The sequence below is a fragment of the Maniola hyperantus genome, chromosome 16 (assembly GCF_902806685.2).
Source record: "Maniola hyperantus chromosome 16, iAphHyp1.2, whole genome shotgun sequence".
In the NCBI taxonomy this organism is placed as follows: Eukaryota; Metazoa; Arthropoda; class Insecta; order Lepidoptera; family Nymphalidae; genus Maniola; species Maniola hyperantus.
The window spans coordinates 10215176-10239354 of record NC_048551.1 but is presented as its reverse complement, the minus strand read 5'-3'; the positions used below and the strand labels follow the sequence as shown (position 1 = coordinate 10239354).

Below are 24179 nucleotides of genomic sequence, written 5' to 3'. Positions count from 1 at the left end.
AGAGACATGAAATTTGAAGGGGTGTGTTTTTTTCGATATTCCACGCCTAATTGGGTTAAATGGGGGTTCGAAATTTATGTAGTCCACGTGAACGAAGTCGCGAGCATAAGCTATAGTCTACAGATAGAATCCTAAGAAATTCCAATACAGAAACGAGTGTTGCCAGAACCTCGTTTGTAATCGGCAGGGAATGGAATTTTATCCACTTACACTCCAGAGCATGAAGGAAGTGGTTGTTCCTTTTATGAAAAATTGTGAACGTAAGCGTTCCGAGTTTCTAAAAGCTGTTTGCCGTAACGCAATAAGGAGGAGAGAACTCAAGAAAAAACGAATTTAACCCGAGAATACACGGATGTTTCATATTTTTACAAAACACGCGCCTCAGGCCGAGATTATTATGTTTGCTCCGACATACTTGAGATCGACTTTATATGGAAATTGGAGTCTATGTAATAATGTAAGAACGTTCTCGGCAGAACCGGCTCTTGTTTGCTATTCGAAAATGAAAATCGGCCAAGTGCGAATCAGGCTCGCGCAACGAGGGTTCCGTACTAGTCGTATTTTTTTCGACATTTTGCACGAAATTGAAAATACTAATTATTAGTTCATGACCACAATTTAATTTTTTTTGTGTGATGTAACCACAAATTCACGGTTTTCAGATTTTTCCCCGAATGTCTGTTATAAGACCTACCTACCTGCCAAATTTCATGATTCTAGGTCAACGGGAAGTACCCTGTAGGTTTCTTGACAGACCGACAGACAGACAGACAGACAACAAAGTGATCCTATAAGGGTTCCGTTTTTCCTTTTGAGGTACGGGACCCTAAAAATGGAAGTGACCGTGCAAAACACAGCGTTGGGGACCCCCTCCAATAAGTGGACGGACGATTGTAAGTCACCGAGCTGCTGGACTCAATAGTAAGTCCAGCAGTGGATGTCTGTGGTTTAAAAAGACAACCTTAGTCAAAAATATTACAAGAACCACAATACTATCAAACATTGTGATATCCCATCTACTTAACTCGGATGAAAAGTGTATGGTTTGCTAAGGACTGGATCTAAAAAGATGTGGTTGTGGTCAAAGTTAAAAGTACTATTTCAAGATGCTATGTTTGAAAAAATACATATTAAAATATAAGAAAAAGGAAATAATACAATCGAAGTCGCAGTCTGTTTGAAAAAAAAGAAGGTTGTAAATTTTTTTTGAAAACAATCAATTTTATTAACTCTAAACAAAAAACTTTAGGTACACAAACTAGAAAAAGTATTGATATAATAGATAACAAATTCTGTGAATAAAATTGCATATTCCATTTTCTTTGACGAATAAAATATTTGCGCGAAAATCTATATCGGTTACATGTGGAATTGAAGAAAAACTTACATTCCTATCCATATGAGTACATACAGAATTTTTCTTTCCAATTTCTGTAATATAGCTGGAATACGTGACAAAAAACCCGCATTGCGTGTTCCTCGGGCGATAGGACGTTTATATTTTACGACATATCGATTTAGTTACGAATAAGATTTTGCTATTCATAAAACTAGGACAATATTATTGCAAGATTAATCATAAAATCTCAGGGCGTAAAAAAATTAGAGATGCTCTTTTTACCTATAATTATGATTATTTACCAACCCTGGTAACGGGCTGCCATTTTTAAAACGCACTCGAAGATGTCAAAAGGTGCATAAACCCTGCGCTATCAGTACCCTTATTATAAATGTGAAAGTGTGTTTGTTTGTTGGTTTGTCTTTCAATCACGTGGCAACGGTGCAACAGATTAACGAGATTTTTTTGCGTGGGTATAGATAAAGACCTGGAGAGTGACATAGGCTACTTTTTATCCCGGAAAATCAAAAAGTTTTCAAGAGATTTTTAAAAAACCTAATTCCACGTATAAATTTATTTTATATTCATAATAATTTTCTTTTGAGAGTCGGTCTTTTTAAAAGAATTTCATTACTAAAGAGAAAGGTTTTGTCCGATAACAATTGACCTTGTTTCCTTTCCTTGTAATTAAAACGTAATTTAAAGATCGTGTCGTTGTCGTAAAGTTTAAAATGGACAATACTCTAGAGATAGCTATCAAACCGACCAGTAGAGGGGCGTTGGAGGGCAAGCAAGAGTATGGCAAAAGTTTTTCAATTTGTTTAATCTTACCGACCCCTTGTGACCTCTACCATAAAATGTACACTTTTGCTGATAATTTCATGATTGCATCATAGACATTAGGAATTTTGAAAATCTAGTTTTAAAGAACTTTTGTACCTTAATTTTAGCTTTTAAAAATCATTTTAAAATCATCTTAGGCCCTCAACTTCTATCGTTTTTAGGGTTCCGTACCTCAAAAGGAAAAACGGAACCCTTATAGGATCACTTTGCTGTCTGTCTGTCTGTCTGTCCGTCTGTCTATCAAGAAACCTACAGGGTACTTCCCGTTGACCTAGAATCATGAAATTTGGTAGGTAGGTGGGTCTTAGAGCTGGCATTAGGGGAAAAATCTGAAAACTGTGAATTTGTGGTTACATCACACAAAAAAAATTAAATTGTGGTCATAAACTATAATTAGTATTTCCAATTTTCTTAGTAAGATAACTATATCAAGTGGGGTATCATATGAAAGGACCTGAGCATTCTAAAACAGATTTTTATTTATTTTTATGCATCATAGTTTTTGAATTATCGTGCAAAATCTCGAAAAATAAGACTGCAGTACGGAACCCTCATTGCGCGAGCCTGACTCCCACTTGGCCGGTTTTTTCGAACTATGTGGCAAAGGCTGGCGGGGTGCGTTTTCGAAAGGGGGTGTGGCAGTTTTTACTAACCCTTTCAGTGTAGCCTGCTTCCAAAAAATCGCATAAAGCCGCAAGACTACTGACGTCATTCGCATTTCAAAGGTCAGTTTCAAGATATTTTTACAGAAAACAAGAGAACTATAGTCCCAAATTGGCCTACACTTTTATAGCCTGTACAATGCGATGTATTAGGTTCGTTTTTGTGTCCTTTTGGCAACAGTTGCTTGTTGCCGGACGAATTTGGCACGCGCTGCAGCAATGTTTCGCTTGTTCTTAGTGGTCGTTAGTGCGTTTTATGAGCCACTGAAAGTAGCGTGTACAAGATAAGGTAAGCCTTTCTAGGGTTCCATAGTATAGTAGGGAACTCTAATAATATATTTTTCCAATTTTTATGGTAGTGTTTTTATATCTACACCTCAAGAAAATTTCTATTTTTTTAAATACATATACTATATACTGAAGCGACTCTTAATGTCATCTAGTAGTGATTTATAATATCGCCCAGTCCGTATGTTCGTGTGCAGCCATTCAAAAAAACACTACCAATAATATTGTAATAAATGCGACAGTGTGTTTTTTGTTGGTTCATTCTTTCAATCACGTCGCAACGAATCAACAGGTCCATCATAACGGATCGAAGTGATTTTTTGCACAGTTATAGTTATAGTTAAAGACCTGGAGAGTGGCATTGACTACTTTTCATCCCGCAAAATCAAAGAGGTATAATGTTAGTTCCAGCGAAAAGAACAAGAAAGCAGGTAGTTTGATACTGCTTGTCCAACTTTACCTCTCGCAACACCGCAGTCCCGTTGTGACCACGGCCCATGCAACTGGGTTGAAATATCGATGGTAATAAAATAGATTAATTTACTGAGCACGCTTTCCTGAAATGCTGTCGCAACTAGGTCAGTAAACCTCTCGCTCGCTCTGGTATTCAGCCTTTATTTCTAATATTAAACAACTCTACTATATTACGAGATACCCGAATTAATTACGAGGTTGTATACAAGCAATATATAAACAAAACTGTGCCAAATAATGGGACCAGGCATTTGTTGCAAAATAGCCTTTAGTTCTAAGGTAATAAGAATTTTGGTACTCGTTTTACTGCCTTGTACTCGTAATAAGTAGTCATACATAGTCAATGGGATGTCGTTTTGGACAAACTCGCGGTCCAGGGCCTTTTAACCTGATGAAACCCAAGCGAATATACGCCTTATGGCCTGCATAGTTTATATGATATTAAGGACGGTTTTCCTTTGGGACGGGAAGTTTTATGCGACTTTAAATTTCTGTATATGTCTTGTTTTGATTATTTATAGGGGTGGTAATATGTAAATATTAACGCTTTATTTTCAAGGTCCAACATTAAAATATAATTTTTTCATCCGGTTCTATAGGGTTCTACCACAGAATACCTATGTATGTATGTGTATGTACTAACTTTGTTTTACTGAGTCCTGAATGAACTACATTCGAATTTACTAAAGAGCTTTTGTTTCAATAAACGCCTTCAAAAAAGTTCGTACTTTTACCTACTTACTCCTACCTACTCAGCATCTCAGCATTATGAAAATTTAATTTTTCTAGATTTAAGGACTGCAACGAGAAATCTCCCCAGAAAAGATAAATTGCCCTTTGTGTACTACACCGTTGTTTTAGCTTTACGTATATATCAGAACTCTTATTATAAATGTGAAAGTGTGTTTGTTTGTTAGTTTGTTGGTTTGTCCTTCAATTACGTCGCAACGGTGCAACGGATTGACGTGATTTTTTTGCATGGGTATAGATAAAGACCTGGAGAGTGACATAGGCTACTTTTATCCCGGAAAATCAAAGAGTTCCCGCGGGATTTTAAAAAACCTAATTCCACGCGGGCAAAATCGCGGGCATCAGCTAGTCAATGAATAAATAAATAAAATTGTAGAGTAGGTACCTACCTACCTACCTATCTTGAAGTGAATTGTATTCTAAAGTTAAGGACTCAAACTACATTCAATTTGTCTCCGATGTTCAGCTTGTAAACGACATCTTGTGTTAAAAGATAAGATAGTATAACAGCAGATAGACATAATGTAGTAGGGAGAAAAAGAAAAACCTACATAGAGTCGCATTTTTCATATCACTCGCAATGCAACAGACAATATTCGTAAGGCGGCATTCCGCACTTCATTATTTCCGAAACAACCCTTCCCAGCAAAAAAAAGGTAAAAGAAAGAAAAAACTGGAGCGTGTTCTTCTCTTTTATCTTTTGCCATCTTTTTTTATCTTTTTCCCGAGATAACGACAAAAGAGGGCGAAAACATTGGCTCTCCCACTAATGAAAGTTTTCTGTACAGACGCCTTTGCCAATTCGATAATGAATCGTGGAAAACTATCAACTTTTACCAATTTTTCTGTCTAGTCTATTTGGGAAAGAAAATATAGTTTCAATTGGTAGGGCAGATCTAAATACTTGTTCCTTTTTAGGGTTCCGTACATCAAAAGGAAAAAAAGAAACCCTTAAAGGATCATTCGTTGTATGTATGTCTGTCAAGAAACCTACTTATAGGGTACTTCCCGTTGACCTAGGATCATGAAATTTGGCAGGATATAGTTTCGCTTCCAATAAATCGCTAGTTGCAATCCTTGTCTCCAATTTTAATTTACACAGAAAAGACAAAATAAAAATCTGACACATTCCAATATTTTATTTCTGCACAGATTTTCTCTGTATTCTGATATTCGTTCTAAAAATTATTGAGTGCCAATATTTTTGCGCGATATACAATTCAATTTGAGCGTGACAAAGCTTTTAGGAGTGCTTCATGCATGGAGGATAGGATGGGATTTATGTCACGCCAACCACTCCGATGGATTAGTAACTATATTGTATATTTGTATTATACATAAAGACGTCAGTGTTTTCCTCTATCACTATTCAATGAAGTTATCTTGGAGAAAATGGGACAAGATAATATATAGTTGCTGTAATATATTGTTTACTAGCTAATGCCCAAGAGTTGATCGTGCATTTAGGTTCATATAAATTATATGGGAATTCTTTAACTTTACAGGATAAAAGTATTATATTATGTCCATACCCAGGATGTGCCTTTGTCAAGATTGCTTCAGCGATTGAGCCGTGAAAGGTAATAAGCAGACAAAGTTAATTTCACATTTTATAACATTAGTAGATATGGATATGAATTCAGTTACATTTAAGTTAGCAGTTTAAAGACCTAATAAATAAAGTTTGTATGTATATTTTAAATGATTTAAAATCGATATAAGTCGTAAAAAAGGACCTTATTAAACATATATACCCTATTAAATTACTACAGGAAATGCATATTCGCTTAATATATTATCTTCTTTTAGACATAATATGGAGACGATTGTGCTGAAAAGTTGTTAGTTGCGTTGTTAGTAAAAATGTACTTTATGGGCTAAAATAATATATTATATTTTATACACATTATTATATGTATCTAAATTAAGCTTTCTTTATTGAGACATATAAATAAAAAATCAGCTCTAGGCCCGACTTATGTACCTCTAGCACTAAAGTGATTAAGCGACAATATTTTTCCGGCTACCCAATACAATTCAATTTGGGCGTGACAATACTTTCAGGAGTGCGTCATGCATAGGATATGTACGACGGATTTATATACTGTAGTGTGTGTGAATATTTTATCCCTTATTATTCACACCACTCGACCTTATCTATGGTGAATTACGAATTTGTCTATTATGTTTGAATAACCTCCTTAGTGCAGTGGCGATCGCCGTGTCTTCTACACATGTCTGTCTGTCCGTTACCTTTTCATCCCATCCATTTAACTGATTTTGACGGGTATAGAGATAGCTAACATCCCGAAGACAGGCAAAGGCTACTTTTTATTCCAGAGAATTAAAGATTAATAACAAAATTTTTAACTATATCCACGCAGAGAAATCCTATATATTATCACCTAGTATGTGTAGATTTTTTTTGTTATAATAATAATTATAATATAAATCTAATAATATGTTATATTTAATGATATTTTATTTCTTTTTGCACTTTCAAGCAAACAGATACGCCTGGCAAACTTTCCTGTAATGATTAGAAAAACCTGAATACAATTTTTATATAAAAGGGAGCAATACATATAAAGATCAAAGGTAGCAAGTCAATATTTAACTTTTCACTTGACTGTAATACAATTTCTCTGTCACGCGAGTGTCACGCCATCGCAACACAAAATATCTCTGTAATATCTATACAGTATTCAATTCGCGATACATCTGTATAAAAGGCGTAAATAATAGAGGATCAATTTTCAAGCGAATATAAATCCTTCGCTCATATCACATGCATGACTCGCTAAAAACGTTGTCACGTCAAAATTGTATTGGATGCGAGGCAGAAACAATCTAGCAAATTAGTTTTTCATTCATATTTGTATTTGGCTCATGGGCGGTCGCCGGTCGTTTTGATTTTTACCCAACTGCGGCGAAGCCCAAAAGAAGGGTTATGTTTTTGATCTGTATGTATAAGTACGGGGAGCAATCGGGGAGGGAACGCCCCGCACACCCGCACAGCCCCCGCGGTAACCCGGTGCGGACGAGCGCGGGTGACATGCGGGTGTGCGGGGCGTCCCCCCGCCTCATACCCGATTGGCATCTCAACCTATCGTGTACTATACATTACAGATCACTGCATTGCAGAGTTAGAATCTTAATATAGAAAATCTTATTGTAATAAGTGAATCCCGATTCTAATACTGCAATTTACATAAAGTTGTCCTTATTTTAGCCCTTTTGAGGCTCAAAACTTAAACTACGTTATTATTAACGCCAATATGTAGGTAGGTAGCACTCGTAGCTTTATTGCTCATATCCCATGCACGCCTCGCTCCTAAAAGTTTTATTGCCACCAAATTGAATTGTGTTGTATGCCCGGCTCCGCTAAAATATTGGGGTTTAATCATTTTAGAGCCAGGACAGGAAACGTCATGTGTGTCAAATAGTTCTTTTGAACACTTTTGAATCTCCCAAAACAGCTTCTATAAAATCCATAATTAGGTACTAACATTATAAATGCGAAAGTGTATATGTGTGTCTGTCTGTCTGCTAGGCTTTTCACGGCCCAACAGTCCAACCGATTTTGATGAAATTGTGTACAGAGTTAGTTCCCGGGAAAGGACATAGGCTACTTTTTATCCCGGAAAATTAAAGAGTTCCCACGGGATTTTTAAAAAACCTAAATCCACGCGGCCGAAATCCCCAAAGCCACCATGATCCTAACAAACGTTCCTCCCAGTGTTGGGGACAATACGCAGAGAAAATTTCAGCTGTTATAAAATAACGAAAATCTGGCACGCGCTGGCTCTCTCTCTATATTATTAGGATTATATTAACATCTAGCTATTTTTTTGGCGAATTCAAATATCGAATCCATCGCATGCACTTGAATCGGAAGTAATGTGCAATCAGCATTACATCTCTATGAGTAAACTGCAGTGCTAAGATTTCCACAGATACCCTCAATTTCAAAAGCAATCAGGTTGCAGCGGGGACATAAATAAATCCTGTTTCGCAGCACTGAGCGGCAATTAGCAAAACCAATTAACCCTAACGCCGTCTGTACCGGCGACGTCTCGACTATTTCTACTCTCTTTACCTGCCCCTAAGGCTTGGACAGAGACGTCACGTGGCGACAAAGATGCGCGACAGAAACGTGTCCAACGCAGTTCAGTGATGTCGGACGCTTTGGAATATAACTTGTGTAGGAGTATCGCAGGGAGTCGCTGGATTCAGGCGGCGCACGACCGTGGCGTGTGGAAGTCTCTACAAGAGAGCTATGTCCAGCAGTTGACGTCTATCGGTTGATGATAATGATGATGATGATGACTATTAAAGCTACCTTAGTTTTAATATCACACAAGTTGTTTCCTAGGAGAGTGATAGGGAGCGGCATAGCAGCCGTAATGTAGCGTCGATCATCATCACTGAAACATTATGTATGGAACAATTTGGCGTGGTAAGACAGCGTAACCATTGCCGTTATTCGAATTAAAGCCGTTTTATGGTGCTGAATAGTTTTCTCATGTTTATCAATAACGGCGCAACAAGGATCATGAAATCTTAATAGATTTTGTTAGAATTTTAAAGATTACAGGAAAATACCGAATTTTCAAAGAACTATAAAAAATTGTACTTATTTGAAAAGTAAAATGGTGGTCGTTAAGTTACAGCAATGAAGATAGAACTTTCCAGGTTCCAGGTGTTCCGGGTTGAGCGACAATTAGCAAAACCAATTAACCCTTAAGGCTTCTACAGGGACGACGCGTGACAGTAAAAATGCGCGACAGAACACATCCATGAATCCAGAAGACGTTAATGGCGTGCGCTTTAAAATACATACATGCCGAACATATAGATGTGCTTCATACAAATATCTACTGCGTTGTATCAAAAATCTTACAATAAACGCTCTGGCAAGTTGCTACTGTTGCGTCGCGTCGGAGCCGTTGCGCTTTGTGTATGCCCAGACTTTAACGGCGTCTGCACCGGCGCCGCCGGCTTACCCCTAACTAGCTTTAGCTCCAGGGCATGCTCGGAGAATTCATTAGTAATTATATTTCACAAAGCAAGCTTCAATTTAATAGTCTTCGGAAACTCAGGTGCCTTCATTTGTGATATAAAAATGAGAACTAATTTTAATGGTGAAGTTGAGAAATACAAAACAGTTTGTTTAAATATAAATTAAATTATTTGTGAAAGGGCTTAGCTTCCTCCACGCCATCCTAGCGTTCGCTCATTAGGTGCCTGTGCAAATTATTTATTTATTACTAGCGAACACCCGCGGCTTCGCTCTCGTGGGAATTTCAAAGATCCATCCTTATTACAATATACAAGGAAACAAAGGTTACCTTTATAATGTACTCAACCACTGGAGTCTAGACTAACGAGTCAGTCTATATGAATTTTTATTTTATCCTATCCATAGAACCTCATCGTCCTGATAAGTTAGTTTAATTAAGTCTATTTTTGTTCCAGCAGTATCAGCCACCTTATTTTTCACTTTATATTTCGGAATAAACGGACAGCACGGGAAAAGTCAATTTGCTTTGTTTTATAAAAATAAAAATAAACGGGCCGAATAGAAAACCACCTCCTTTTTGGAAGTCGGTTAAAACTAGCTGACGCCCACGACTTCGTCCGAGTGAATTTGATTTTTTGAAATCCCGTGGGAAGTCTTTATTTTCCCGGGATAAAACGTGGCAGTTAAAGTTAAAGACCTGGAGAGTGACATAGGCCTATGTCACTCTCCATGTCTTTAACTAACTATACCCATTATTCACACGATATCTTTCACACCTGATACAACCACTGCCGGGTGACATTTTTGCCAAGCTGTGGAGGGGTCTGTCTGAGCAGACATTTAGCTCATTGTTTTTGCATGACGCGATCCTATCCCATCCGAAGGTTCCAAAGTTTCAATTACAAGTTTCCTTTGCCCATTAACCATGTATGGCCGAACTATTCCGGGACAAAAGCTTTAGTAAACTGATTGATAATACCTACAAAGTATAATACCCTCGTCCCTTGGTTGGAACCCTTCAGTTTCAGAGCACAATGATTTTAATGAAATTCATTTAAGTGTAGGTAAGGGAATTTTATGTGTTCCTCTCAATGCTAACGTTGTCCTATTTTGCCATTAAAATCACCCATAACTATAACATTTTTCTTCATGTGGTTGATTGATTGTATTTTCAAAAAGTCTTCTATTTTCAAATCTTCTCCTTTATTAGTAGCTTCAGTAGTAGAACACAAATTATAAAACATAAACCTCATGTTAAACCTCATGTTAATGTAATCTTTACTGTAATAATTTTAAGTATTTAATTCATTATTTACCTAACTTTAAGAAAAACCTGTAAAAAAAACTTAGCACTGCAATAAAGGCTCTTTTTATTTATTTATTTACTAGCTGATGCCCGCGACTTCGTCCGCGTGGAATTAGGTTTTTTTAAAAAACCCCGTGGGAACTCTTTGATTTTCCGGGATAAAAAGTAGCCTATGGCACTCTCCAGATCTTTATCTATACCCATGTAAAAATCACGTCAATCCGTTGCGTTGCGACGTGATTGAAAGACAAACCAACAAACAAACACACTTTCACATTTATAATAAGGGTACTGACTTTAAGCGAATTTTAAATTTTAATACGGATTTAGATCTATTCTATACCTATAAGAAAGAAAGTGACGGATTGACATAATATTAATGTAAGTAGGTACAGCTTGTTAGGTCTAGAATTTTGGATGCAGGTTATCTGTTTTAGAATGTGCAGGTAAAGTCCTCTCATATGGTACGTACGTAATCTTACTTTGAAATTTCAAACCCCCGATTTCCCAAATAATCAGCTCAGACAGATAGACGGACAGATAAAGTCACACTCCACTTTTAGCATTTTGGTACAGAACCCAAAAAAATTGAAAATCTGTCATAGTGCCCTCTCGACATTACCACGGTGATAATAGAAGTCTAATCACTCAACACCTGAAGTGCCGCATCCCACAGCTAATAAATTACACAGCCGCCACATGGACAACGTTTGCGACGTGTGCAACGGTTGCAATCATGGGATGAAATGACGGCTCGGTTTCATTACACGCTCTGTGGTGGCTGGGTCTTGTGCAATAATTTGATGATAGTCAAATTAAAGCAAACCATCAGTAGTCAGTACCCTTATTATAAATGCGAAAATGTTTGTTTGTTCGTTTGTCCTTCAATTACGTCGCAACGGTGCAACGGATTGACGTGATTTTTTGCATGAGCATAGACCTGGAGAATGACATAGGCTAGGTACTTTTTTACTTTTTATCCAGAAAAATCAAAGAGATCCCACGGGATTTTAAAAAAAACCTAATTCCAATAAAAGGAAAACGTGACTGACTGACTGACTGATCTAACGCACAGCTCAAACTACTAGACTAATCTTGCTGGGGCATCATGCAGATAGCTATTATGACGTAGAAATCCGCTAAAAAATTTTTTGGAAAATTCAAGCCTTATAAGAGGGTAAAACAGGGGTTTGAAATTCGTTACAAAGTTTGTCAGTTTTTAAGTTATATCCTTGAAAATTAAGGTAGGTATTCAGACTTTCGGGTGAAAATGAAGGAATACGTGATTCACGATTTTCGGAAATTCTATGAGAAAGGGGAAAAAGGGATTTTCACATGCAGGTAAAGAGAGTGATCTAGGCTAGATCTAGATGGATTTTAAAGAAACTAATTCCACGCGGACGAATTCGCTGGCAAAAACTATGCATTTACATCAGCTTGACCGATTTTCACGAAATTAGCTTTCATGCCAGAGACGGACCAAGGCTACTTTTGTGCTGAAATATAAAGGAGCTCACACGGGATTTTTAGAGATACTAAATTGACGGTGTCGCGGGTATCATCTAGTATTATAAATACGAAAGTATGTCTGTCTGTTGCCTGTGAACTAGTTACTACACTTACTGCTGCTCTTCTTACGATTTTGGACACAGATTATTCCTTTTCTCTACTTTCAACGTTTTCATAATATCGTAAGAACTTGGTACTTAGATTCTGGAATTTATGAAAATGAAAAGGTTTTTTATGGTTTCGTGAGACGTGAAGATTTAAAACGCGCACATAATTTAACGGGCACACGCTATCTCGCTCAGAAGAACTATGAAAACGTTCGGGAAATAGCTTTTCTAGAATTCCAGCGGGACTCCGAGGAAAGTTTCCTTAAAATACGTGAGATTTACGATTAGCCGTAAAACTGTTTTTGGTTGAATTAGTTCTCAAGTTATGAATAACGGCTTAAGTTGTGCCCATGGCTAGTTTATGGTCCACTTCGGGCTTGATGAACTGGAATGGGAGGGATTTTCCGTGCAAAGCTTCGGTTAATAGTTACGAATTTGTCGATACTTTATGGATATTCGATATTTCTGTCTGATATGGTCTATTGTGCTTAAAATGGGTATAGGAGCCAAAATAATAATACGGAGTACAGTACGTGGCCGAAGGTAATGTACATCGACCTTTAGAAGGAGATAGCAAATATGTAGAGCACTGTCTTTGTCGTTGAGACCGACAAAACGTCGTATAGGTATTAGTGACAGAGACAACGCTCTACAAAGCCGAAATGTCATTCTAAAGGCCGATGTAAATAACTTTCGGTCTGCCCACATATAAAATTTCTGGGTAGGTATGTATTAGAAATGGCGTAGTTTATAAGCTACTTCTAGATGCTTTGTTCAATAAATAATTTGATTTTCAATATGTATGAAGTATGACCGACACTTTTAAAACATAATACTTACCTCACACATCGTAGAGTATTATAACTTTCCGCCCTTATATCGCAGGTTATGTGAAACCACCGCGAAACGTATAAAATAGAGGCGTGAATGCATTTTAACGCCCATCTAGGAAAAGCTGACGAGTGGAACGGTGGTAAATTCTCTGAATTCATTGCTCAGAATGTTCACATAAGCGGAGCTTCATTAAGAGGTATTAACGCTTCCACATATTCACAACCTTTTCCCGTTATTCCTTTTCGGTTTTTATGAGTGTTTCATTTTGTGTCGGAAAAAAAGGGGTTTTTGATATTCGACGTTGCCGCGAAATCGGCTGCGGATGTGTTTTATATTACGTTCGTCCCAATTATATTTTGATTATTATTTGTTTGAATGTGGATTTGAAATGATTAGGTTTGAATATCATTTTTACAGGTTTTTGGTGTGCATTTTTTTATTGAAAATGTTAATTACAGTAAAACATTTTTAAGAAAGAAACAAAGAAAGAAAAAGTTTTATTTGGTGCCACAGAAAGTACACATCTTCTATAATATAAAAAATGAATCACTAAATGTGTTGCTCATCGCAAATCTCGAGAACAGCTGAACCGATTTCGCAAATTTTTTTTTTATAATTCCTTGAAGTACGAGAATGGTTCTTACGGAGAGAAAAATTTAATTCAACCTCCCCCTCAATTTTCTAAACTCCACCCGAGCGAAGCCGGGGCGCGTCAGCTAGTAAACAAATAAAATTAAAAAATCACTCAAAATAAGATGCGTGGTGTGTGGTACCAAAATGGACTCCACTCAGCATTTGCACCTGTGGCGGGAACACAGGCACAGCGCTGGTCTTCCGTGGAGCCAGAAGTTTCGGACAGAAGAATGTGGTTAATAAGTTGTACATCCGTTCAACCGATTTTGATGAAATTTGGTACAGGATATAGAATGCATCCCGGGGAAGGACATAGGCTATTTTATCCTGACAAATCAAAGAGTTCCCCTGGGATTTTTAAAAACCTAAATCCACGCGGACGAAGCCCCGGGCATCAGGTAGGTACCTAATAAATTGCCATAGAGAAATAGTACAGTATCGATCGGGTAATGTCGTCTATTGCAGTACATACCTACTGACATAGTGCACAATACACCAGTTATATATATATTATTTACCCACGTATATCACTGAGCTGTATCACTGAAGCGTACTTCCCTAATAGAGCCACCTGTATTATATGAATATGATATTATATTTATAACACACTGTCAGCTTTTGTAGGGAATCGGGCTGTGAAATTGAAAAATTCTATATTTTTGTTATAATCTATACTAATAAAATGAAATTGAAGTGTCTCTCTGTAATTTCGAAATAACTACCTCATATTAAGCTAATATGGTTATTTGAACTGTACCATAACTGAGTCACACTTTTTTTGAAAAATTATTTGTCTGTCTGTTTGAACGGGCTAATCTTTGGAACGGCTGAACCTATTTTGACGGAACTTTCACAGACAAGTTAACCAAGGAGTAACATAGGGTACTTTTTAACCGACTTTCAAAAAAGGAAGAGTTGTAATTTTTACCAATGTACACTGAAATCTCCGAGATTTCTGAACCGATTTGCGTAATTTTTTTATCGATAAAGAAACATTGCGAAATTGCCCCATAAAAAATTAGGATTCCAACTAATCAATCCTGATGCTGTAGGTACCGGACCTGACCACTAAAACTGATGGGATTTAAAAACTGTTATAATTAGAAATTTGATATTGGAGGTGCCTCTTCTTCTTCTTCTTCTCAAAGACTTTTTCAACTCAAGGACCCAACTCCTCAGCACTGATGCTGTAAAGAATTGCATTCCTAAATCGTGGTGATCCCACGAGATTTTTAAAGAATCATGCTTTTAAATGTTTTTACGTTTGGTACTGAGATACCTAAGCCGTAGCGTAACTGTATCTAAGAAGTGGCCGGACTGGAGCCTATCGTATCCGTAGTAGCCCGTCCCCGGAATGCATCCCGGCCTGGCTAGGGCTAGGGCTACCACGGATAGGCTACTTTTTGATCTGGAATATCAAAAGTTCCCACGGGATTTTTGAAAATCTAAATCCACGCGGGCGAAGATTTTTAGCTGGGACCCTGATCCAGTTCAGGCCACGGAACTGTACTAGCAACTTATAGGTTTAGGCAGGCCTGTCTCACTCTTGGTACTTGCGAGACATAAGTAACTACAATCGCGCTACGCCTGTAGGCCGAACTTGAAATAGGGCTGGCGCGTTCTAATTATTTGTTAATGAACACATTTTAATTTTTTTTGTGATGTAACCACAAGGAGACGGTCCATTTTGGGTGTACTCTTGTACCTTATACTCTGAGAATGTTGCATGGGATCGTACGCGGGGAAGCGGGGCCGGTCTTCTACACGGACCTCGTCTCATCGGCGGAGAACTACAACCGGCTACGGGAATTCGCGCACCATTGGCATAAGAGGCGAAGCAGCTCGGAGCGTACAGGTGCCAGGCCGGCACCACGGAGAAGCAGCAGCGAAGATCACAGCTGTGCTAGTGACGTCTAGCCCCCAAGGGAGGAGAGTGAATATAAGGGACAAGGAAGAGACAAAATAATTTGTAGGGAGTCAAGAAGGCCAAGAGCAAGTACCGAACAGGCGCCCTCCCGCGATTCGGCCCATATAACCGAGAGGTTGGTGAGGCCATGGGAGGTGGAGGGTTGTACCTTATACTTATATCTTCTATGGTTTAGGTAGAAGCACCACGTCTGATTACAAAGCCGCCGAATGCCGAATATGCAAAGGCGCGGTCAGTCAATACCGCAGTGGCCATGAACCGCACGCACCCTTTGAATTGTAAGGTAAACCTCGCCAAGTCACGCAATGTACACACGGCCGCATGGGTGCAAACTGCAAACTCTGTTCGTCGCTCTTATTGCAACTAGCATAAAGACGATAAAAATGCAGTTTTATTCGTTATTTGGTTGTCTACTGTACTAAACGTCCCCCATGTCTTAGTCATACCCGTACCCTTGATAAATTGGGTATGGTATGGAATGGTTGAATGTACCTTCTACAGCTTTGAGGGTATTTTTTAACCCATCCATACTTCCATACTACTAATAATATTATAAATGCGAAAGTGTGTCTATCTGCTAACCGATTTCGACGGGTACAAAGATAGCTTGTATCCCAGGGAGATAGGTTACTTTTTATCCCTGAAACAGATTTCCAAGGGTTTTTTTACAACCTTAAATCCATGTGAACGAAGTCGCAAGTATAATCGATTTGGTACAGAGATAGTTTGCATCCTAGAGGCATATAGACTGCTTTTTATCCCGGAAAATGAAAAAGTTCCCACGAGATTTTTAAAAACCTAATTTCACGCGGATGAAGTCGCGGGCATCATCATAAATTAGGATTTAGGAAAGGACCTGGAAACACCGCATTATTATCCCAAGAAAACCCCTAACATTGTGAGATTATTGGAAAAAGGTCACAATTTTACCAATGAGACATACGAGGCAATGTACTTAGGTCCATTTTCCTGTATTAAAAAGTCAAAGGAAAACGTGTTTATTAAAAAAAATTGGGTGTTATTTTGATAAGCAAACAGAGGCAAAAATAAACAGCAAAGAGCAGCTCGCATTGTTTTATTTCCCGGCACAATGGAGCAACAAAGACAACAAAGGCCGGCAGTGTATTTTAGCATGTTCTCGTAGGTATAGCGTAAGCCTGGATCAACTATCACGGAAGCACGCCTCGGATGTGCTGAATAAGGCCGCGGAGCTGCATTGTATATGCTCACTTGTACTGTAAAATACTATTATGTTTAATATCATTTTATATCTATGCTTTTAAAATTATACCAGTTTTTTGTCAGTATGATATTTTGTATTAATAACCTTTATGCCATTGGCTTGTCAAATACTGTATGAGCGATTTCGGTAATTGAACGAGTGACAAGTTTCTGTGTTTGTTGTGGGCACTTCTCAGATCTGGGCGCATTTGGAACCCTCGTAGCTTTAATTAATAATCACCATTTATGGAATTGACTTTCATTTTCATACTTATGAATTTTATTATTTTAAAGACAGATAAATTGCAACCTTCCCAAATCCAATCAACTCGTGCACCGTGTACGACTTATATCGTAATAAACACAACACATTAACCCGCTAACAGCTAACTCGAAAAACATCGATATAATAAGACGTATCTATTCTCCCTATAAGTATTTGGTCTATGAACAACTCCATACTATAATTACATACAAAACATTTTCAGACAGATGAATTTATCATAATGTATGTACGTAGTATCCTAGAAGGTAGAGAAATTGAAACCATCCCAAATCCAATCAACACGTTCCATCGTGTAAGACCAATATCATAATGAACACAACACAATAAGCCGATAACTCAATAAACATCGATACATGACGTGTTCTCCCTATTGTTACAGGTGAGTGAGTCAATTCGCCCGGGGCGCGCAACTGGGACGTTTACCCTATTGTTGAAAGAGAAGGTATATCGTTATTATAGAGTTTGAGATGACATATTTTTATTATTTTGTGATTGTTTTTGTTCCGGTGGCCTAGTTGTGATAGTGTATGGAAATCTGTTCCGGTGGGAGATATATTATATTCTACAGCGGCATAAGCGTTGAGTGACATACTTGGACGAATACATACATAAGCGTTGAGATATAAGTATCTTTTTAGTATTAGAGAGAGAGCCAGCGCGTGCCAGACCTTCGTTATTTTATAAAAGCTGAAAGTTTATCTGCGTATTGTCCCACTATGTGGACCATGGTGGCTTTGGCCGATAACAGGTAACAAAGGTGTAAAAAAAACTTACGTCAAAGTGTAATTTTTATGTATTTTCTTCGAAATAGTATTAGAAATCACGTCATGCATTGCCAGACACAATGTGGTGGCAACCCCTTGTCTAACACCCTTAAAGTTAAACAAATTGTTAAAGTTAAGTGTTGACAATACTTTCAGCTTTTTTATAAAATGACGAAGGTGTTGCGCACGCTGGCTTTCATGATAAACTCAATACGTAGAAAAAGAACTCATGACTCTTGGGGTAAGTCCGCACTGCAAAGTTTTGTCGCGCAATTTTTTCCGCAGAATTCTGTAACAATATTTAAATCGTATAAAGCCGCATTCGCGAGTTAATAACACGCGGGAACGGCGGCTTCATACAATTTCTATGTGAGAAAATTCTGCGGGAAAATTCGTGCGGTAAAATTTCGCAGTGCAGGCTTACCCTTACTGTCTGACCAGGACAACCCGTACCATATCTCAATAGTGGACCGGCGCTAGAATGAAAATTAAGTTGAAGCTAATGATGATTTAATTAAACGCAGAATATTTCCTATGTTGGCATTAAGTCAGATTCTCAGAAAGACAGATTCTCAAAAGGACAAAGTGACTTGTCTTTTCTCTGGCTGGGAAATTATCCATCAAAGCTATTAGATACCCAATAGCTACTATATGCATAGTGAATAAGTACGTTACATGCAAGTTTTAAATCAATCAATCTATGCTCAGCCGATTTTAAATCCCGATTTGGACGGTCGGTAGCGAGTCCCCAATACCGAGGGGGCTGCAAAATAAAAACGTTTTCCAAACGCTTCCATAACGCTGGAGCACTAACGTGGAAGTAATCAATATACGTCTAGTGGCGAGTTCAAACTGGTTCAAATCGAATGACGGCCGTCCATAGGTCGAGTTGGTATTTTGTGGCCGTCAACTGACGACCTCTATGTAGTACTATCACTATACTCTATCCGCAGAAATAGCGCTCGCTCTACTACAATATTAAATAAATAAATAAATAAATAATCTTTATTTCACAGACATCAAGGCCCACAATATTATGTTAGTAACCATCTTAATCTATGTTAGTAACTATATTATAATATAATGTATGTTAGTAAGAAACTTATTCTATGTTAGTTAATATAATTAATATACTTATTAACTAATGCAGACATCCAGTGCGCCTTGAGAGCGCTGTCCTGTCTGTCTGCTATCACCTTCAGGATAATGTTAGGACTTCTCTCCAACCATATTCCATATTCCATATTCCATACAGTACGAATATATGATAGATACAAAAATCTCAGTGGACGCTAACCATTTTGAGGCACCAACCAATCACAAACGAAACTATGCTTTTTAATTATTGAATTTCGAATGTTTTTGAAAATCTTTTCGAATTGGATTTCGAATGTTTTTGAAAACATGTTAGGCTATATAGTTTGTTTTTAATATGGCTTCTCTTACAATATATGGACTGAACGAAACTATAAGGCTTCCTTGTTTTACTACAGAAATACTAAGTACATTAATGTACGGAACCCTAAAAACGTTTCCATGACAACATGCAGTAATGCAATCAATATGCGTGCACCGGCAGCGAGTTCAACTTCCAATCGAATGACAGGCATCAATCGATCGGGTATTTGTGGTAAGCCGGTTCATGGAATATTCGCCGCTCCGGATCCGGTTTCAGTGCTTTTGTTATTTTCAGGGCTGTAACCACTAATACTTAATAGTACCTACCTTCCAAAAACCCTTCTAGTTCTGAAGATAACTCCGACAAGACTTGTTGCAATTAATTCATCTCGCACAGCGTTGGGACCTAAAATGTAATAAATACTTCTCTTTCTATCTCGTAAACTCTCAGCTCTCCCCTCTCTCTCTCTCTCTCTCTCTCTATCTCTCTATTTCTATCTATCTCTCTATCTCTTGAGGAGATGACAATTGCGCGAGTGCCGTCGAAGGTGCTTGGCTCCATAGGTATATTTGTCGACGTTAAAAAAAATTTTTTTTTTTTGTTCAATTAAACAAGTACGTATGAATCGTCAAATGCATCTACCACTGGTTCGGAATGCCTTTCCTACCGAGAAGAACTAGCAAGAAACTGCATTGATTACATTACTGCATGACAACAAGTAATGTAATTAATATGCGTCATATGCGTCCACCGGCAGCGAGTTCAACTTCCAATCGAATGACAGGCATCAATCGATCGGGTATTTGTGGTAAGCCGGTTCATGGAATATTCGCCGCTCCGGATCCGGTTTCAATACTCGGTGGGACTTTTGTTATTTTCAGGGCTGTGACCGCTGAAATCAGTACCCTTATTATAAATGCGAAAGTGTGTTTGTTGGTTTATTGGTTTGTTGGTTTGTCCTTCAATCACGGCGCAACGGTGCAACGGTTCGACGTGATTTTTGCACGGGTATAGATAAAGACCTGGAGAGTGGCATAGGCTACTTTCATCCCGGAAAATCAAAGAGTCCCCACGGGATTTTTGATAATCTAATTCCACGCGGATGAAGTCGCGGGCATCAGCTAGTCACTTAATAAAAGTGGTGCTAGTGTAGTGCTTAAGACGTCAGCCTACTATATGGAGTATCGGGGCTTCAAACCTCTAACATTTCGGAGTCAATTATATGCGTTTTATGCAATATCACTTGCTCTAACGGTGAAGGAAAACATCGCGATGCATGCCTAAGAGTCCCCCCGCCTCCTCTTACAGCGATTGCCATCTTGACCTGTTGCGTAGATACCTACCTATTTGACAAGATTATATAGGACATATCCTAACTCTCGTTTGACCAGTCAATTATGCACGTATCCTACCTAGGATTTTAATTAAAACAGATGTTTCGGTATAAACACGTAATAAAGGACAGGACGGAAACAGAAAATACCCATTTTCACTTCTCTCCACTACCGTACAGGCGGTTGATTGAGTTGTCTGCATCTGATTGGCTCCGACGATATTACGGAACCTCGAAAACAATTTTATTGTTGTTCAAAACCATTTAGTTTGGGATTTTGAAACCTACAGGAAAAGGCTTTTCGGAATAAACGAGAGAATTTCATGTTATATCTAAATATACCTATAAACGGAAAAGGTGACTGACTGACTGACTGACTGACTGATCTATCAACGCACAGCTCAAACTACTGGACGGATCGGGTTGAAATTTCGCATACAGATAGCTGAGATAGCTATTATGACGTAGGCAACCGCTAAGAAAGGATTTTTGAAAATTCAACCCCTAAGGGAGTGAAACAGGGGTTTGAAATTTGTGTAGTCCACGCGGACGAAGCCGCGAGCATAAGCTAGTTCTTAACTAAGACCATAATTGATATGTCAGTCAGTCAGTTTATGATTTGCACAGATACCCATAGCCCCGCCCCATTCAGATTCTATATGACATCGTAATGAACCATCGCTATCGCAGTGGGAAGACCCTGATATAGACAATATAATTTTCAAATTTGACTAACCCAGGAATCGAACCCAGAAAATCTTGCTTCTAAAGTCACAGCACGCACCGCTGCACTAAACGGGTCATAATAACCTACAAAAATTAATTATTAAATGTAGTATTAAAATTCCGCGTAAATCCATTAGCAAAATTAAATCCATGTTAATAAAACAATTGCGTCGGCAGTTTATAAAGGATCAAAATGGTAGTAAATGTAGTTTGGTTAAAATTTATTACTGTAAAAGAGCCTGAGCTCGTGCGTTAAATTAAAATACATTTTAATATAGTTGACGGGTGTCCATCACACGATATAAAGATAATAAATATATCCACAGGGAAAAATAAAATTGATTATAATATTATTATCTTTATCTCTATTTAGCTGATTTTGTTATCAACATTACGTAAATCAACTTTTATAGTCCGTACATAATGACTTTTCACGCATCTATTGCAGTTTAATGCGCTTGCATATTGTATATTTTACTATAATAATGCCTAAATATGTTCTCACGCGCCATTTTAACTTTACGTTTCAGTGGTCATATCAAAAGTACGATTTTAGTCCTTATTTTAAAGGTGAATGGGTGAACCGTACTTTTGACATGACAGTTGACACAGAGTTTCAATGGCGAGTGTGTTCCAATTTGAACGGACTATACCTAACCTACGTGATCAAATCAGAAATGAGGAGATCCGTAGGAGAACTAGAGTAACCGACATAGCTCAACGGATTGCGAAGCTGAAGTGGCAATGGGCAGGGCACATAATTCGTACAACCGATAGACGTTGGGGTCCCAACACAGAGTACATTATATATACTGGGTCCCAAGGTGCTGGAATGGCGACCTCGCACCGGAAGACGCAGCGTTGGAAGACCCCCCACTAAGTGGACGGACATCAGACGAGTCGCAGGGAGCCGCTGGATCCAGGCGGCGCAAGACCGTGGCGTGTGGAAGTCCCTACAAGAGACCTATATCCAGCTGTTGGACGTCTATTGGTTGATGATGATGATGATGATGATGATGATACCTAACCTACCTATCTTGTATCATACAAGATACGGTTTTAGTTTTGAACGTTTTTCAAATAGGTAATAAGTCCATATTTTAATGTATATAACGGGTACATACCACGATGAATTTTTGTTTTTATTTGTCGATATTTCAACCCACGGTTACGTACATAAAATATAGGGTTACTTATATACATTAAAATATGTAGTTAAGCCACGAAATCAGCTTGAAATCATTAGGTAATATGTACGTTTCAATACCAAGAAGTAGGTAGTAGCACACACGATATTTTATTAACTTAAGACTTGGGGATATAAAATTGCTCGCTTTCCCCAGTGTAAAGGAAAATCGATGACACGATGTATTGCCTTTTAGCGCCTGTAATGGAATTTGAAGCTCAAGTGGAATTAAATGTTAGACAAGAAGCAATGTATTTGATTATCATTTTTAAAGGAGTCTTTTTTTCTGGAACAAAAACGCTCGTTTCTATAAATAAAGGGTAGGTATTTATAGAAAATATATATACGTCGATGTTTTTAGGGTGCCATACTCGAAGGGACCCTTTTACTAAACCTCCGCTGTCCGTCCGTCCGATTCGTTCATTTGTCTGTTAGCGGGCTGTATCTCGTGAATAGTAGTAGATAGAGAGTATAGAGATTTTCACAAAATGTGTATTTCCATTGCCGCAATAACAACACATATCTAATAAAAATTTCAAAATAACCACCACAAAAATGAAAAATAAATTAAAAAAAAACTCAAAAACGACTTGCACTTGACCGATTTTTTTCTTCTTTGTGTCTGTAATGTGGTTTTTTTTGAGAGCCTGTAAATAATACAAACAAGTTAAATATGTAAAATACGCGACAGATTGAGAAGGCAATCGGGGTGGGAATACCACGCACACCCACACAGCCACCGCGCTAACCCAGTGCGGGCGAGTGCGGGTGACGTGCGGGTGTGCGCGGCGCCCCCCCCCCCCCCCCCCCCCCCGCCGCCTCATCCCCAGATTGCCATCTCGATCTGTCGCGGACTATAACTACTTATTATCTAAGAATATTGCGAAGAAACGCCAACAATGTTGTTCATAGGAGTACATATTAACACAAGTATATATTATAGTCCGTACAAAATGAGTTCTCAAGTGCCATTTTAACTCTATGTGTCAATTCTCATGTCAAAAGTACGGTTCACTAAACATAACGTCTACCAATCCGCACATGGCCAGCGTGGTAGACTATGACCAAAACCCTTCTCTCTGAGAGGGGACCCGTGCTCTGTAGTGAGCCGGCGATGGGTTGATCATGATGATGATAATGAAACATAACCTGTTAAAACAAACAGGGCCACTGATTCACGGTGTCTAGACGATAGGACCGATCGATGTGTTTGGTGAAATAGGGTTATTAGTTGGCTGTTCGCTGACTCATATTGTTCGCTCACTTCCCTCATGATCAATGGCTATACAGATATTCTGTCACTCTCCAGGTTTTATCTATAGGTACCCGTGCCACGTAAAAACCGATAAGTTAAGTAAAGTATAGTAAAATGTGCTTTTTTGTACACCAAAACAAAAACAATAGACATAATAAAACAACGATAGCATGTACAATAGGCGGCCTTATCGCTAAAATAGCGATCTCTTCCAGGCAACCTTAGGGTAGAGGATATTATAAAAATTAAAGAAAGCGGAAGGGATAAGGGGTATGGGACATGGGTTTATTAAAACTGCTATAATACTCCTTTCA

At 38.2% G+C, this 24179-nt stretch overlaps 1 protein-coding gene across 3 annotated transcripts in view; it reads left to right on the top strand.

Annotated features, from left to right (window-relative positions):
• Positions 1 to 24179, top strand: part of Appl (amyloid-beta-like protein) — a 169953-nt gene that overhangs the window by 92489 nt on the left and 53285 nt on the right. The gene's annotated exons all lie outside the window — the stretch shown is intronic.